At 49.0% G+C, this 18,196-nt stretch overlaps 1 protein-coding gene and 1 long non-coding RNA gene across 4 annotated transcripts in view; one reads left to right on the top strand and one right to left on the bottom strand.

The window, feature by feature from the left end:
• TBXAS1 (thromboxane A synthase 1) overlaps positions 1–18,196 on the top strand; it is a 156,745-nt gene that overhangs the window by 121,382 nt on the left and 17,167 nt on the right. The window lies entirely within an intron of this gene.
• Positions 1–18,196, bottom strand: part of LOC123606954 — a 90,318-nt gene that overhangs the window by 60,067 nt on the left and 12,055 nt on the right. For 2 of the 3 annotated variants that reach the window (XR_006716582.1, XR_006716581.1), the window contains exon 2: positions 5,445–5,552. This is a non-coding gene — a long non-coding RNA (uncharacterized LOC123606954). Of the gene's footprint in view, positions 1–4,347; positions 5,553–18,196 lie in introns of those variants that run through there. The other variant, XR_006716580.1, reaches the window with a different exon arrangement.

Raw genomic sequence — 18,196 nt, forward strand, 5'->3', positions numbered from 1 at the left:
ACTTCCTTCTTCTATCCACTCGGCCACTGGGATTGAGGGCCACATGCAAATTAAGGCCCAAGAGCAGCCAGGGGTAGTCTCCATCCTTGAGAACTTACTAGAAACCACAGATATTTGGGAGCCACCCCCGGTGATTCTGATGTAGCTGGCCCGCAGCAAGGCGGGGCATCATGCTTCTTGAAAAGTCTCCAAGCGATTCTAAGGTACACCCCAGGCTGGAGAACTGGTGCCATATTCCCCTGAGGTGTATCTGCAAACTTAAACAGTGACCTTGGGTTGGATAATTAAGGACACGACTAACTTTACAAATAATCAGCGTGATTACTGGAGTTGCTTTTTACTTTTGTAGAAGTCACTCATTTGGTCACCTGGAAATAGTGGGGCTTCTGCCACTGTGTTGTGGGGCAGATCCAGCCCACCCAGAGAGCCAAGCAGCAGGGATTCTGCCTGCACTGCCCGCGAGGTGACTGCTCTGAACACTCAGCAGACCAGCCTCTGCGAAAGCACCTCTTAGATTATGACCCTTAGACCTGGAGGACCCCAAACCAGAGGCCATCTGGCCTGTGCCCTCCCACCCCCCTGCCCCCCGCAGGAGCAGGAGGGGCTGTTGCTCCATCCTATGGACAAGACAACTGAGGCCTAGGGAGCTCCCTCAGGCCACGTGTCATCTCAGAATGAAGGGAATGTGTTAGTGGCCGCTCAGAGCGTGTCCCTCCCTCCCTCCCCTCCCTCCCTCTCTGTCTCTCATCCTTTCACCTTTCTCTGAAAAGCTCATTTAATGATTCGCCAGCCTGGCTGCAAATCAGTGATTTGTAGACCTGAAAGACACTAATGATGTGGTCACCACCATCATCATCCTAACAGTAAACATTTATGGACCACTGTAATTATTCACGATGATTTTATGTATGAAATAAATCTGACCTAACTCTGTAAAGAAATGGGCCCTATGAAGCAAGATGATTATGTCAATTAGAAATCACCTAGAAACACTGAACGGAAGTGTCTCAAGTTCTGCGACACACGTACCATCTGGCGGTTTTGTTTCTGGGCTTGATTCACTGAGTCACTTTGTACAATTTCAGGGGGCATTGTCTCTCTTCCTTAACTCAGTCTCTAACCTGTGGCCGGTAGTAACTCTCTCCTATTTACCTTAGCTGTGTTAAAGTTCTGCTACAGAACCATCCCATTTCCAATTTGTTTTTATCAAGGAGTGATCCTTTGGGGTCAAGTATTCAATATCAAACAATATTGATAATAATTATGATGGGAATAATAATAAGAACGGCTATTCATTGAACACGTGTTCTGTGCCCGACCCTGGGCCAAACAATTCTAACAACCAGTTCACTATTTTTAAGTACAGAAAATATTTCCTTAAAGATTAGGAAATTGAAACTCAGAGATTAAGTGAAGGGCTCAAGGTGGAAACAGAGCCTAGATGTGAACTCAGATCCACTAGCTCACAGTTCCTTGACGCTGTCTTGGGACTGACCACTAGGTCTGTAGTAGATTGTTCTATGAGAGCAGATGGCTGTCTAAAACCACACGTTCGGACACATTTATGACCCTTACGTTAGCACTGTGATAGCCAGGGCTCTCTCAGGGTGTCAGAAAGTTCCCAGAGTCATTTTTCCTCCTCTCCTGGGTGGTCCCCTCCTTGTCTTCTGCCAGGATAAATGGCATTTGCTACTTAGATCTTTGGCTTTGAGGAACTAAGAAACCCTAGTAAATCAAGATGTGTCAGTCTCAACCATAAAAAATTAATTAATTTACTTCAACAACCAATAAACAGATCAAACAACATAAAAATCTATGGCAAAAGAAAGAAAGAAAAAAAACCTAAGCCAAGAAGTATATAGTTTCTTTTTACTTAACGTTTGATAAATTTACATTCTCCTCATCTGCCCTTGGGTGTCTTAAAAGGAAATTCTATCAATATTTCCACGTAAAAAAAATTTTTTTTCTACATAAAACCCACATCAGAATCCTTCTAGTCATTGTGTTTCTTGGGTTTCAGACAGACAGTTTCTTCCTTGGGAATAATTTAGATGTCAAACCTGTCATTTATCATTGCACCTAGTAGCATTTTTCTCCCTGACCCTCAAAATTTAACTTAAAGCCCACTTAGTAAGGTCTGTGGGTATCCTGACAAATACCCTTCTCGGGCTCTGTGAGATTTCTGGTGAGACAGGCCACAATCCAGCAAAACAAATCCTGTGCATTGCTGGCATCTAAACACTATCCCATGAAATGTCCACACTTGATTTTCTTTCCTACAACTGGAGGAAGGGATGAAAATACCACCTATGCCTCCAGCCCTGATTTCCTCTATCAAACTTGAAAGCCTTGGGAGCTGCAACACACATTTTCTTCTGATTAGTTCATTCACTTCCGTGTGAGTTAGGTGAAGTTTGGCCCATCAGTTTAATCCATCCCTGCCAGTGCTCCATCTTGGATAGTCATTTCCAGAAAGGAGCACCTCCCAGTTGTCCAAGTCGAATCATTAGAGACTTCTGCCTTCTCAGCTGGGAAAGCCAGTGACCAAGAAAGCAACAAACTTTCCCCTAGGGATTTGTCTTCCTTAGCCATTTTCAGAAAGTCTGAAGTCAGCAACCTTAGAAGAAAAATAATTTCATATCCCCTCCTCCCCCTGCTCTCCCTCCTTCCCTGTGTCCTTCCCTGTGTCCTTAGGCAGGGTGACATGCTTCTGTTTGCTGACCCCTAGACAAGCTCGGCTGTTGGCCCTGTGACTACACCTGTCTGTTGTCACATCTGGGCACATGATAGGTGCTCAGTGCTTAGGTGAATGAATAAGTGAATGAATGAAAGCTAAAGTTGAAAGAAACTTAGAGACCATTCAATCGAATCCCTTTATTCTATTGGTGAGGAAACTGAGGCAGGGGGCTTTGGGAGACCACCCGAGATCACGAGGTTTTGGTGTGGTTTCCTGACTCCAGGCCTATGCCTGTCACCTGTGCCTGACTCCGAGCTTAGCCTGTGTGCCCTTGACCCTACGCTCTGTCTTTGGAGCAGGGAAAGTCTGCAGCTGTGGTCAGAGAGCGAGTGCCATACAGCCCCCAGCACGAAAGACTGTGTTTTCTCTTCTGGGTGAACAAAGAGTCTCTTCTTCACTGTACAGGCCTCACCTGCCTTCCTCCCAGTAATTCCTGCTGCCAACAGCCTGTCATCTAAGCCCAGCCTGGCATTCTTCAAAGATTCCTCAAGGCCATCTGCTCCCTGTCCTCTAAGCTTCGGCTCTGGGGATGTAATGTGCCCTTAGCAAGACGTCAAGACATTACCGCTCCCACCCCTCCAGAACAGACACCGGCATTTCTTCCACAGACAGTATTCCACAATTAAAAAAAAAATTATAAAAGCTAAAAAAAAAAAAAAAAAAAATACTGGTGGCATACCAGTAGCCTCCAAGTGGGTGACAGTCATCAGGGAAAAACTTAAGCAAATCAGCCTGAAGATAAGACATTATCTATTATACTCTGAATGTTAAATTAGTCAACTGGTGGGCATTTCTATAGCTACGCTACAGACAGGGAACAGCAGAAATTGCTTTCTTCCCTTTGGGTTTAATCACCAAGAAATGTGAGGGTACAGAGATTAAAAACCAAATAATCTCCCTTCCTGCTTGTCCAGTCAGGCTAACCTTCATGCTGCACAGTGTTTACTGGTGGGAAACTGCCAACTTCTAGATGAAAGACGGGGGTGGGCAGGGGGGGTTCTCTCCTGTTATTTCCCCGCCAACCTGCATTCCTTCGGGAAAGAATGAAAATGGAGGGAAAGCGGCCCCTGGTCACTCACCGGGATTGTTCTCATGGATCTAGGCAGACCATAAGTAATTCAGTGAGTCACTCACAAAGACTCCGCTTGTCTGTGGCTGCAGCATTCAGGCAAGCCAAAGGCAACCAGCACCACCAAAATGCAGCACAAAACTCTTATCAGAAGATACCATTTTTTTCTAAATGTCATATATACAATTTTTATTGGAGCGTGATGACAGATAGTGAATAACTTAACATAAATTTGCATAATATAATACAGCTGTTAATTTATGATCATATTAAAGCACAAAGTTTTGTAGTTTGGGCACTTAAAAGTCGTAATCTTTGGAAACTTTCCCTCCTGTTTGCTCTTTATTTATTACTTATTTAGGGATGCCAGATAAAACACAGGTGGCTAGTTAAATTTAGGTATTTCTGGAAAAAAATTTACAAAAAAGGGGTGCGCCTGGGTAGCTCAGTTGGTTGAGTGTCTGATTTCAGCTCACGTCACGATCTCACGGTTCATGGGTTCAAGCCCCGCGTTGGGCTCTGTGCTGACAGCTCAGAACCTTGAATTCTGTGTCTTCCGCTCTCTCTCTGCCCCTTCCCTGCTCATGCTGTGTCCCTCCCTCTCAAAAACAAACAAATATTTAAAAAAATTAATTTCTGATAAACACAGAATCATTTTGGAGTCTAAGTATGTCTCGTGCAATATTTGGGACATGGTTATACTAAAAAATGATTCATTGCATAGCTGAAATTCACAGTTTGCTGAAGTCTTCTATTTTTATTTGATAAATCTGGCAACTCTATTCTGACTTCATAAATACCTTATCCACTACTGGCTCTATGGTCACAGTGGGGGGAGCAGGTATTGCCTATGGTAGGGCTCTTGGGATCGTTACGCAGAGTCAGAGGGATCAGATCACAGAGGTACGAATGCAAAGGGAGAAACTAAGCTAGGCAGCATACCTGAGTTTTCCTGGGGCAGCCCTGGGAGTGTTAGAGCGATGGTTTTCACACGTGTTGACCACAACACATCATAAGAAATATATTTATAAGTCAACCGAGTACCAACATACCCATGTAATTAAACAAACGTTTTGTGAAACAATATATAGTCTTTTAGGTGTGATATACTCTATGTTCTATTCCATTCTATTTCCTTTTTTAAAATGCTGCTCTTAATCCCCTAAATTGAATTCACAATTCCCTAAAGGTTCATAGCCCACATTCTGAAAAACACTGGGTTAAAGGGTTATAACTCAGGAAAGTGAATAAGGAGCTTTTTTTTTTTTAATCCACTCTACAAATGAGGAAATGTGTCAGATCAGTTAAGAGACTTTCCTAGTCCATTTCACTAATTTGTGGCTAAACTAGGAATGAAATTGAGGTCTCTCAGCTCCTAAGCCTGTGTTTCTGGTTTCATTCTACCATACTTTCTAGTGACCATTTTCCCTATCTCCAACTTATAACACACATTCTAGGATCCACTTTTTTTGTTTTATTTTACCTAATTACACTATTCCTAAACCACTTTGTTATTACTTCAGATTCTTCTAAAATTCCCAAGATTTATATCATTGCTGATCTAAACTGATTATATCATTGCTTATGACATCCACTTGACTTCTAAAAACATTCAAACTAATTCATCTTGGCGCTTACCCTTTGATCCGCAGCATCTTACTTCCCCTCTGCGCCCAACCTTGTCTCACTATTTTGGTGCCTCAGGAGATCTTTACAGTTCCATGTACTCTCCCCTGGAGACAGGCACTGCCAGAGATGTAAGAAAAACATAAGAATAGTAACTATTACTTGCTACCATTTGTTCCCTCTAATAGTCCCTTTCGGAGTTGAGAAAACATAGGTTCAGAGAGGCTAAGTGTGTTTCTCAGGGTCACACAGCAAACACAGACTTGAAGAGCTCAAGTCTTTTTGCTCTAACTCCTATGCTCTGCCATCAGCACATGGAAGTGTGCTGAGCTGAGATGTCCGCAAACATCTGGCAGGAATACTTCCGGCAGGAATACACTGGCAGGAAAAAAAAAAAGACATCAATCCAAGAGATATCCATGGAGGCTGTATATTTTCTTACATACTAAGTCTAGATTTTCAAACCACATTCAGGACTTTGTGGAATCTTACAATCATTCAGTTTACTATCCTCTAGATCTTCTCTGTGACCATCCACTCCACGTGTACTTTTTTCCTAGCTGTGATGACAAAGTCCAAAGCAACGCGTGGTCCCCAGAGCACCTTTCCCGTGTCTCCTATCGTGGCCCTAGAAGAGTACATCCTGGCTTACAGAATCCAAATGCAGAGCTCCTTCTGGTGCTAGCTCAGCAGTCAGTCCGTTCACACGGAGAAGTTAACTTGGCGCTCTCCCTCCACCCCGCAGAATAATCTTGCCTTTGGCTTCCTCATGGCTGAGCACAGGGAGCCACAACCCACCTTCCTCGGGGATGCACGAAGCAAGACGCTCATAGCAAGACTCACAGACAGCAATTTGCAGCTCCCTTTCCCCAGTTTATCTTCCTCCACCCTGAATGGAGCCAGGTTGAACCCCTGAACCAGCCACATGACCATAAACCTCAGTTTCCTGTTAAAGGGGATAATAAACCTATTGGCTCCATTCAGTTGGGGCTGATTAGATGAGGTGACACGTGTAAAGCACTTAGCGTGCAGTCCTGTGCCTATGCGCCCCAGAAGCATTTGTTTCTATTTTGCTGTTGTTTCGATGCTTCCTGTCACTCCCATTGTACAGATGTCATCTCAGAAGCCTTAAGGAGACACGTGTCCCTTCATGTGCCTCTGATCCACCAGGGTCTCAGCATGTGCATCTGTGCCCCTCGGCCAGCAGCCCCTCTGCTGCCACTCCCACATCCCTCACTGCCCCTCTGGGGTCCCTTGCTGCCCCTCCCTTTCAGCCTGGAACTTTTCCTGCCCTCCTTCCCTTCCAACAGAGTTCCTCTTTTCACATCCTATTTCCCCAGAACACTATTTTCTGCCAGAGACCAACAAAACAATGGTAGAATTACCAAGACCCGAGGACTTGGAAGGATTTCAGACATTGCTGGTTGATCCCGAATGCCCTCTCCTGGGCACCTGCTCGGGACCCATCATCCACTGGTCACTCCAGGAATGAAGGGCTCACCTCTTCCATGTTTCAAACAGCTGGACCAGACCATTAATCCACAAATCCATTTCCCTATAGTTTCCATCTATAGCTTCAAACTCTGGGCCCCGATGACCCTTTAAAAGAATGCCCACCTCAGGCTTCTGCAAATTTTCTCCATGTGGCACACTTTCAAGTCCCTTGCCCACCCTAGTCTCCCTCCAGCCTGTGTACCTCTAGAAGGTGACACAGCCGGAGTAGCAGGCTGACCCAGGGTGCGAGCAGACGGTGCAGAGGAGAGCACAGTAGCTGCTTCCATGATGGTTGCTTCCAGTGACGGGGACAGGGGGCGGCCATTGATAACCTGTTCTCCAGTTACCTTCCCTGAATTTGTCAAATTATACCTCAATTATTGCAACTCCGTAGAGTAATAAGTCCTACAAGTTTCAAATACACTGGATAGAGGGGTGCCTGGGTGGCTCAGTCGGTTGAGCTTCCGACTTCGGCTCAGGTCATGATCTCACGGTCTGTGAGTTCGAGCCCCGCGTCAGGCTCTGTGCTGACAGCTCAGAGACTGGAGCCTGCTTTGGATTCTGTGTCTCCCTCTCTCTCTGCCCCTCCCCTGCTCATGTTCTGTCTCTCTCTGTCTCAAAAATAAATAAAAACATTTTAAAAATTAAAAAAAAAAATACACTGGATAGAAAAGGTACTTCCTTTGATTTTCCCCCCAAAATTAACCCCTTCAAGCGTTCCAAAGCATGGTAAACAACTTCATACTTCACCCTCTTCAAATCTTTTCTTCAAAACACTTAGCTCTGTTGTGGTTTTATGTGTATGCGATTCGTCTCTCTCCCCCCACTGGCCCGACTGGAGGCTCCAAAGAGAGGGATTCACTATAGTAGCCCCAAAGCCCATGGGAATCCTGGGGGCCCTAAGGAACGAGGGAATGGATCTGTTATAGGCTCTGATCCCACCTCACCTCATCAACCCCATCTCCTTTCCTGTCATGTGCCAGACAACTGGGGGTCTGAGAACAGAGATCCTGCATTGGGGCGGCACCCAAGAGCCTGTTCCAAGCATGGTGTCATGGCGGGGCCTAGTCTTCGGGCGAGGTGTGAGAAGCCAAGTGGGCATTCTAGGAGCATCTTCAGGGAGAAACCAAGTCAGAGAGAAGGTCAGACCTGCCAGAGGAGAGTGGTCAATCTAAACAGGCCGGCCAGAGGGGAGGAACCTAGGGCTCAAGACACCAGGATGGATGTGGATGGGGGGAGGGACACACATGGCTCCTCAGCTCCTCAGCTGAAGCAGCAGTGAGCACTCACCAAGCGCTTACTGTGTGCCAGGCGTTGGTAAGTGCCGTCTGCAAACAGGCTTTTTGCCGACTACGCGAGGTGTATTTGTATTATCTCCATCTTACTGGGTGAGAAACTGAGGCTGACAGTGAAGCTGACCACAGTCACACAGCCGAGAAGCAGCGAGACACAAATTCAGATGTGGGCGATGTGACTCCTATGGGCTTCTACCCAAGGCACAATACTGGCTCCCGAGGTGGAAGCTTGATGTGGAAAGAGGGGGAAGACCCTGAAAGAATTCCCCAGGCTGTCCGCACAGAGCTAGACTTTATATAACGTTCTGTAAGCCATGGGCTTAAGCAATGCCCTGGGAACTTAAAGATACAGCTGAGACTCAACCCTGAGGCCCCATTTCCTGTGGGGTGTTACAGGTGACTCCAGGGTGCAGCTGAACTTGAGAACCAGCATGAATCAAAACGCAAGAGGAAACTGCTCTTCCCTGCTCTTTCCACGGCAGAGCCCAGAGGCCAGGGGGACCCCAGAACGGGAGTCTCACTTCCATTCCTCAACAGGGTCTGGAGTTTCAAGTTCTCACACCCCAAGTGAGGCCGAAATGGGCTGGGGCAGAGGAAACGTACTCTGGCCAAGACTGACCGACAGTCTGACGACCGGGTACAGAGGCCGCATGCGGCTTTTCCGTTCGACTGTACTGTACTGTTTCCAGCTCGACTGGCCGGTATTCTTATGGGAATGTTCAGGACCCCCTCCTTCCTTGGCTACATACGTGTGAAGTCTCACCCTGCGTTTCCTAGCTTCACTCCTCATAAATCAGTTTTCAGGGCCTCTGAGCCTAAAACAGTTAGCTACAGAAAGCACAATTTTGATTACAACATGGTACTTCCACTAAGAGCACTCATCAGAAAGAAAGGTAATGCACAGGAACACAAAGAGCTTTCTGAAGTGAATTCCAGACGTTTTTGCTCTAAATGCATATGACTGTTGCCCTATTTTTAATTTACCTTAAAAAAACCACATTGGTGGGGCGCCTGGGTGGCTCAATCGGTTAAGCGTTCAACTTCGGCTCAGGTCACAATCTCACGGTTCGTGGGTTTGAGCCCTACATCGGGCTCTGCGCTGACAGTGCAGAACCCGCTTCAGATCCTCTGTCCCCCCCTCTCTCTACCCCTCCCCCATCGTGCTTGCGCTCTCTCTCTCTAAAATAAGTAAATAAACATTTAAAAAACACCACACTGGCAAGCTAAGTGATCTGGGGGGTCCCAAAAACCAGAGCAGACTGCCCAGGCCAGCCTTGCCTTGGCCTAGAAGACCTAAAAGACCTCATGGGACCTCCCTGAGCTCAGGGGGTTAAGGGCTCTGTCACAACAAATGGTGTTTTCTCATCAGATTTTCAGTTTTACAAAATTCAACTCCCCTACCAGAAATCCAACCCTACCCACCATTAGTCTGAGCTTTTGGAAAAGACTCTTTTCTTAGATTACTGGGGAAAGATCACAGCATCCTACGGTCTGGGCCAAAGGGAGCAAGACATCAGAACGGTTTCTTTGGAAGGTGGTGACTCATTGTGGGGTTAATGAACCTTGAGAAGATCCCACAGGGACCCTCCTCCTGCTGCCATTTAAGACCGTTTCCTTGTGCCCTTCCCTTAGGAAAAAATCAAGAACAGCTGGGAATTGTGCGATCTTCAGGAAACTCTGCAAATATATGTATCAGTCTGGCCAGAACCCTCAGGGGTGGCCCCACACTGACCCAGGGACAGTCTTGGAGCAACTGCTCTTTGTGAAGAAGCTCGGAGCCAGCTAGGGTCAGAGAGAGAAGAGGGGTAGGTGACCTGAGCTAGGAGCCCTGAGCCCCCCCCCCCCCCTGCAGTTTGACAGGACACTATCGCACAGAGCAGGGGCCTCTTCACAGGCCAGTGAGCTCCCCAGGTGCTCATGAGGGTTACAAGTCCAAGGCTCAGGAACAGGACAAGGCAGAAACTCTCCACAGCTACCACATCAAAAGCAAGCACTGTAGAATTCCCTGAGGCTCCCTCTCCTTTCCCAAGGAGCCGCCCCACATCGCTGCCCATCTGGGACGAGGGCCCTCACCAGCCCAGGCACTCTGCCAGGCACCCAGGAGGACCCAAGAGGTCTCTGCAAGGGCTTTTCGCACTTCAGCTGGGAGAAGCCACTGCACACTCCCCACCTGCCTGGCCGGGGTTCGCGGACACTCTGGACTCACAGAGTCCTGTCCTCCCCCAGCCACCGCAGGGGCTCCCTCTTCCCGAACACTCCCGTCCCTCCAGCCCAAGTATGTGCTCCTGCCTCAGTTTACGTGCTATCTTATGAAGCCTCCAATCGTCCCCAGGCCGCCCCTCTGCCGCGGTCATGGAGCAGAGCATGAGCACACCCTTGTGTGTCCTTCTCAAACCGGGAAGAGAAAAAAATCCTCCTTCCTTGCTTTCCTTGGCTTGGCCCTGTCAGCCTTCGGAGGGCAGACAGGGGTTCTTACTCACACAGCATTATTTCTGCCAGGCTGCACCCTCTCTCTGCCTGCTGACCTTGTGCACAAACCCTTCTGAGCCTCGGTTTTCTCATCTGTAAAACAGAAACTCAATAAAATGAGACACGCGAAACTCGCCCTGTGCCTGTCCTCCAGGACTTGGTCAATGAATACTCAGTGTAGCTGCGAGCATTCCCTTCTTATAAAAACACTGTTGGTTCCGCTCTCTGCTCCCACCCCCGCCCTGCCCCAGGCCAGGCTTTCTTTCTCCTGTCCCCACCCTTGTCCCAACGTCACCTGGAGCTGGCTTCCAGGCCCCTCACTCAGAGGCTTGGCCCGGAGGGGAGACACGGAGGTCATCACAAAGGTGGCAGCTGAGGGGCAATGGGGTGTCCTTGGTCCAGCACCCCACACCTCTGTCATAGCCATACTGTGGGGCCAGCACTACGGGCAGGAAAGCCGCCAGCAGTCTGTGCTCCTGGCAAACACAGCAGTTCGAGAGCTAACTTCTCAGATCTGTGTCTTGTGTGGCAGGATGTGTGCCGCATGTCCTCTAGGGAGCCCAGGCTCCTTATGTCTGCTGGGCGGTCACCCCACCACCTCTGGTCCTGACTCCTGGGCCTCCTGTCCAGGACCCTGTAGAGCAGCAAGGCCCTTGCCCTTTGAGTTCCTGGAGGCCATCTGCTGTCACCCTATGATGGGCAGGAAACATGGCCTGGCAAATGGGCCTGGCCCAGCTCAGCCACGCCCACCTCCTTAAGGCCACTTCTCTGTCCCCAAGTATCCAGCTTCCCTCCAGGTCCACACCTCCAACCCTCCCTGGCCCATGGCCGTGGACTTGACCCCAGGCTGCCTGGAGCTACCGTCCTGCAAAAATCCCTTGGCCCACCGGCCCCTGCCCGGGGCCTCCTGATGTGACACTGTCACCTATGGCACCTCAGAGACCCCAGTCTGCCCCCACCTGAAGGTCAAGTCCCTTGAAGAAGCCTCACTGCAACGCGGGGGACAGGCACCCCACACCTGGCCCTGATGGGGAGCAGCAGACGCAGAAGACAAAAGAGACAAACGATTCCTGAAGATCCACGGCGAAAACAAATTGCCGTAATTAACACGTGCCACCTCCACGATACATGGGCTGCCACGTGGTTGGCGTGAAGCAGAGAGGCATAAACTGCAGAGAGCACGCACTCCAATAAAACGGCAATAAACGATGCGCCTGTGAAGGAACTCGGTTCAATTCTGCTCCAAAACCTTGTTTAAGTGCTTTTATTGTTTCTGTGTGAAAGAGCACAAACGCTTTTTGAAAATTGCTTCGGCATAAGCCTCCCCTTCTCCGGGAAGTGTTTCCGATGCCCCCCAATCCCTGCCCTGAGCAGACTGGGTGGCCCCCACAGGGCCCCCTCCATGTCCCCATTCTGTGCTCCCCTCCCTGTGAGCCTCAGCAGGGGTCCACAGGGCTCCTCCCTCCCCAGGGCCCCCACCCACCCAGGGGCACACAGCAGGCGTGGGGGACACACTCCCGGTACAACAGTGGTCTGGACCAGGTGGTCTGCAAACATCAGGGGAGCCCCAGAGGTTGGTTGCTAAGGGGACCCTTGGAGGACAGATGAAATTCTTCTTATTGGAAAGATCTTTAAAATAAATAAATACATCAAATAAAAGCGTAAAGATAGGAAAACATAAACAGAATCTTTTTTCACAGAGGGGAAGGGAGGGAGCAGTAATGCCCCTCATGTGGCCACAGTCACCTTTTTTGGGGTTCCGTCCTACATTAGAGAACAGCCCAGTATCAGATAAACAGCAACAATGACAACAAAAACGGGTAACAAAAGTTCCCCGAGTGGGGACCGGGCTGATGTCCCCGAGGGCTCATGCTCTGGCTGCTCTGTCCACAGGAGCAGCCAGCTGCTTGCTCGAGAGCAATGCCCCTAACTGAAGCCTTCGCTGGCTGCCTCGGGGGCCCACAGGCCCAGCTTGCTCAGCAGATGGGGGGATGAATGGGGAGCCTGGACTGGGAGCACTCAGCCTCTCATTCCATGAGACCCTCCTCCATTCCATGAGAGATAGGAGTCTCCCTGGGACCCTCTCTCCCCACACTTGGGCATGAGAAGGATGGCAGGGAGTGACCATCATCTCTCCGGATGCCCACGCCAGGGAGGTGAGCCCTCCACCTCCTGTGACGTGGTATGAAGGAAGCATCTGCCAGGCCATTCCAGAGACGCCCAGGGAGGCCCACCCGCAGGCCGGCTGGCCCAGCCTTCCCTCTGGACCTCAGCAGCCCCCCTTCCCCTGAGGCTCCAGCCCCGACCCAGCAGACCAGAGGCTGAGGTAGGAATTCAGCGTCTCAGCTCCTCTGAACAGAAATTGCTATCAAGCCTCTGAGGAACATGCTGTCTGATTTGGCGAGTCTCCTCCCACCCCCAAATTTAATTACAAAAAAAAAAAAAAAGGTTTTCCCCCCAAAACCTCATCCCCATGTATTCAAACCCAGTCCTCCGGCAGCAAGGGGAGGGAGGGATGCTTTTTGGTGTCCTTGGGCCCACCACTGTCAGGGCAGCTCATGTTAGCTGTTACTCGGGGGCCCATGTTTACTTAGCCTTGCCACTGCAGAGGCCACTCTTGACAAGGAATCCTTTTCACGAAAAGCCACCAGCTGCAGAAAATCGGCAAGGGCTAAAATCGTGTCTGGTGACAGAGGTGACAAGACAGCCATCATGGAGGGTACGAGGCAGCCCTGGAGACGGGCTCTGACTAAAGGCCAGCTCTCCCAATGTCTGGCCATGGGGCCCCGGGCAAGCCACCCAAACTCTGGGAACGTCCACCTCCTCCGGGGCAAAGCGGAATCTTCCAAGGTGACAGGAGGCGTTCTGCAAGGCTCTTTGTTTAGGGAAGAGTTGAGGCAGGTCTCCAAGAGCCTCTGCGATGTCTTCCAGGGCTTATCTTCTAGCATCTTCCTCCCTCTTCTGATTACAGGAGTGGGGGCCTCTCGCCAGCATCTCCTCCAAGGCAGCCCCACTGAATTTTTTTTTTAATGTTTTTTAAGTTTATTTATTTATTTTTGAGAGAGAGAGAGCGAGCAGAGGAGGGGCAGAGAGAGAGGGAGAGAGAGAATCCCAAGCAGGCTCCACACTGTCAGCACAGAGCCTGATGTGGGGCTTGAACTCACAGACCTTGAGATCGTGACCAGAGCCAAAACCAAGAGTCAGACACTTAACCAACTGAGCCACCCAGGTACCGCAAGCCCCAGTGAATTCTTAATTCTCACTGGCACAGTCATTTCCATCCCTCCTGGGAAGACCCCACGCCTGAGGCTACCGTGGACTCACGGGGTCCCTGACCAGCACTTCTAGAAACAAGCAAATCTGATACATGCACTCCTCACCTCATGCCCCAAAGCAGAATTGCAAACAGAGCTTCTTAAGAAAATCCCAATTGGCACTCTCTGAGGAATCCTCACTACCACCCTTTGAAATGTGATTTGTCCCCATTTCACAGATGAGCAAACTGAATCTTGGTGAGGCTTGATAACTTGCCCACTGTCCTCCAGTCAGATCTGTTGAATTCCACATCTCTGCTTTTCCACTTACAATTCTGTCTGTCAACCGTGAAATGCAAAATCTCAAGAGTTGATTATAAAAGAGAAAAACAGTGAATTGCTCCTTACGTTTTTTTTTTTATTTTATTTTAACTTCAAAAACGTACTCATAAGTAGGGCTGATTATATTTTAAAGCTTAGCTGGGTTAGTGGAATTTTTTTTTAAGAGCAGTAAATGAGCCTGTGTGAGCACAGGCAGAGACAAGCCACCCCACCTCTCTGAGCTGTGGGTCCTCATCTGTGCAGTGGGGCCCGGGGGAGTTGAACTCATGGACCTTCTGAGGCTCTGAGGCTCTTTATCATCCTGTAACTAATCTCCTACTCATGTGCCGGCTGCCAGTTCCCGTGACTCCTTTCTCCTAAGCCAGTGAGTACATGTACTACACTTTCCTCGCTAAAATCTGGTCCCAGACTCCATTTAGGCCTCTGGACAGCATTGTTGGGCAAAGGAGACTTTTTTCTTTTTTCCTTTCCTTTTTTTTTTTTTTTTTTTTTAGCTTCAGCCTAGCCCTCCCCACTTATATCCTGAGATGGGAAAATGGACTGAGCAGGCAATAGGGAATTTAAAATGAGCTGGAAAAAAAAAATCCTGCCACAATAAATCGCATCACAGTGGAGATCTCTATCTAACCAGAAAATTCTCAGTCCAGACAATGGCTCATTTATTTCCAACAATATTCAATACAACAGAATTCCAGGCCAACAAAAGGATTTCTACAGGTTCTTGGAGTTGGTTGCAAAGGGATTTAACCTACATAGAAAAGAGAGCTGTTCAATTATAGATTCCCAGGCGTGAGGGAGACCTTTGTAAATAAATTGTAAGGGGTCTTGCTGAAAATGCGGCTACTTCCCTGGGGAGCATCTCACCTACTGACAGTGTGAGGCCGATGTACCACGGCCCTGCCTAGAGGACGTGTGGGTAAATATTTGGGTAGAGACGGTTGCTGCTGGGATGGTGGGCAGAGCCAGCTATCGGAGGAAATGGCCCTCTCTCCCAGGCCCAGAGATGATACATTTCTAGAAACATCCAGGCAGGCAGCCTCTAAAGACTCCTGGGCTTTCCAAACACATTTCCTATTCTATGGTCAGCAAGACCGCGTTGTGAGCATGGGCGGTAAAGAGGAGGCAGGAAACAGGAGGGTGGGGAGGGGTCTGGAAGCCAGCCTTCTAAATTTAACATGCAGTTGCTTTTAGGCAGAGTGGATAAAAAATAAATTCCAGTGCTTAAAGCTCTTATCTTTGTTTACCATTTCCCCAAACAGCACCTGACCTGGGCTCTGACTTTTAGACTGAATTATCAACACGCACACAGGAATGAGGGATGGGGGGGGGGGCGGTGCTGGGGGTGGAGGTGGGGGGTAAATAGGGCAAGTTCATCACTCTCCACCTTCATGTGACATTTCTTCAGCCAGCAGGTGACCCAGGATCTGCTAGTGTCACAGGCTGTCCCTGGGTAGATGCGGTGCCATTTGGTGGGGGGGGGGGGGGGGGGGGTTAGTCATGATGCTTCAGACCATCCTAGATGTGAAAGTTACCATGAGGTCACACATGTCTACCTCCTTTCAATGAGGGATCCATGAATATCCTCCAGCAACCTCTTCAGATGCTCAGTGACAGCTTTTGAAAATCTCCAGTGTGCATGGGGCTTGTCTATTTCATGAAGTTCTAGTCATCTGAAAATCCTTCCCTATATTGCATCAAAACTGTTCTCCCCACGCCTTATACCATCGTCCTGGGTCTGCCCCACTAATGAGAGGAGCAGCACGTACTTTTCTTTTGTCACATGTCTGCTGCTCAGTCGTGTGGCAATGCTCTCATTTCTCCCCCTTGGTTTGCTCAGGTCCCCCGAATTCTTGGAGTGTGCCCCTGGAAGTGGCATGCCGGCCCCAGCTCACTCCCCGTCGCTCCATCCCCTCTCCACCTGCTCATCTGTTAACCCTGCTGATGCTGGCCCACCCCTCCCCCAATCAGTTGACTGATGCAAAGGCCATTCCTTGTCCTTTATCTCCATGGCTGTGTCCAGGAGACCCGAGACTATCCAGAGTCTCTTCCTTTCCAGCCCCTCAGCCTCCTTTCCCTGGGAAGCCCTACAGTTCAGTCCTTGGTGCCCTGCTTTTCTTCCAGCCCCCATCCTGGGGACTCATCCCCCTCTGTGCAGCTGAGCGGGACACCATCTTCCCCAACACAAGCCTGCCAGAGCTGAGCTCTCCTGGAGGAGGCAGCCCACCCAGACTGGTCCTCCGTCCATCTTTTGGTGCCCCCAGGAATGAAACCTCGGGATCGCTTTCATCACTTCACTCCCTGCCCCCGTACATCCGAAGACTCACCTCCCTGGACTAGTCTTCCTTCCTTACGATGACTCTGTATCAGCTGCACATGAGAGTTTTCCAGGGACCGTTTAGAACACTACTGATTCCTGCACACCAGTCCAGACCAACTAAACCTGAACCTTTCGGGGCAGGCCTCCAGGCTCGGTGGGGAGCAGCCAAGATGGGGAATCACTGCTTGCACTGCTTCTCTTTCAACCCCCTGCCCACTCTGACCACTGCTCTGTCATCAGAGACCCTCACTTTTGCCCAGGCTATTACAATAGTCTCCTGTTGTCTCCTTGTACAATAGTCTCCTAGCTCTTCCTACTGTCCTCCTATACATCATCTGTCAGAGTTATAGTCATTTTCAGTGCGTCACTTCTACTCATCAAACCTTCAGTGGCTCCCTATTACCATAATAAGAAATCTTTGAAGGAACAAGTAAACAGTTTCCCAAGTACATAGTGAATTGAATGTATAGGACTGTCTTGTCTCCTCTCTCCCCCTGCCCCCACACTCTGCTAAAGGCATGTCACACCCATGTCCTAGACATACTATCTATGTGGGGACAGAGTGAACAAAAAGCATCGGTCTGCAAATTAAATGCAAAACACTCTCTCCCTGGTGCAGAGAAAGTGAGCTGGGAGATTTAACCATCACTTACTTAGGGGCTTATCTCTTTAAACATCATATACCACTTGGCTGTTAATGGAGAGAACAGAATCCTAAATATTACATAACAACAGATAATCCAAAGACTCGAATCTAGTTGATTTGGGAGTGTGTTTTATGCTTATGAGTCCTTATGTCTGGTAACTGGGACAGTTCTTTAAAATCAGGTGATTAGAGATGTGTCTTATTTGTCTCTACCTCTCCTTTTCCCTACATGCCCACTAGAGGGATAAATAACTCTGCTCCCAAATAATACACTACTTTTTTCCTCTCAACTCTTTCCTGGAATAGAGATAGTGGTTGGGTTTCAGCGAGTTGGAATCTGGTGGCAGAGGGAAAAGGGTCAAACCCACAGTGAAATTAAATAGAAGGAACTGGAATGTATGTCAATGACCTGTTTTCCAACTGATTCACTTAAAATTTGAGGTACAACCAATTCCCTTATGACCCAGCAAAGCCACTCCTAAGTACAGAGCCAACAGCAATGTGTATGTATGTCCACCAAAGAAACATATACAAGGGGCACCTGGGTGGCTCAGTCGGTTAAGCATCCGACTCTTGATTTCTTGATCTCACGGTTCGTGGGTCTGAGCCCCGCATCGGGCTCTGCGCTGACAGCACGGAGTCTGCTTGGGACTCTCTCTCTCCCTCCCTCTCTCGCCGCCCCTCCCCTGCTTGCACACTATCTCTCTGTCTCCAAATAAACTTTAAAAATATATATATACAAGAATGTTCAGCTTTATTCATAATGGCCCCAAACTGGGACGACTCAAACGTCCACTCATGGTGGAAAGGATGAGTTGCCGGGGGAGCACCACCCAATCACTCGAGCGGACACACTTCGGCTCCACACCACACCGTGGCTGAGTCTCCAAGATCTGGCCCCGCGCACACACAGGCAGGCCTGGGCAAAAGCCCACAGACGGCATATT

This window comes from Leopardus geoffroyi, chromosome A2 (assembly GCF_018350155.1).
Source record: "Leopardus geoffroyi isolate Oge1 chromosome A2, O.geoffroyi_Oge1_pat1.0, whole genome shotgun sequence".
Taxonomy (NCBI): Eukaryota; Metazoa; Chordata; class Mammalia; order Carnivora; family Felidae; genus Leopardus; species Leopardus geoffroyi.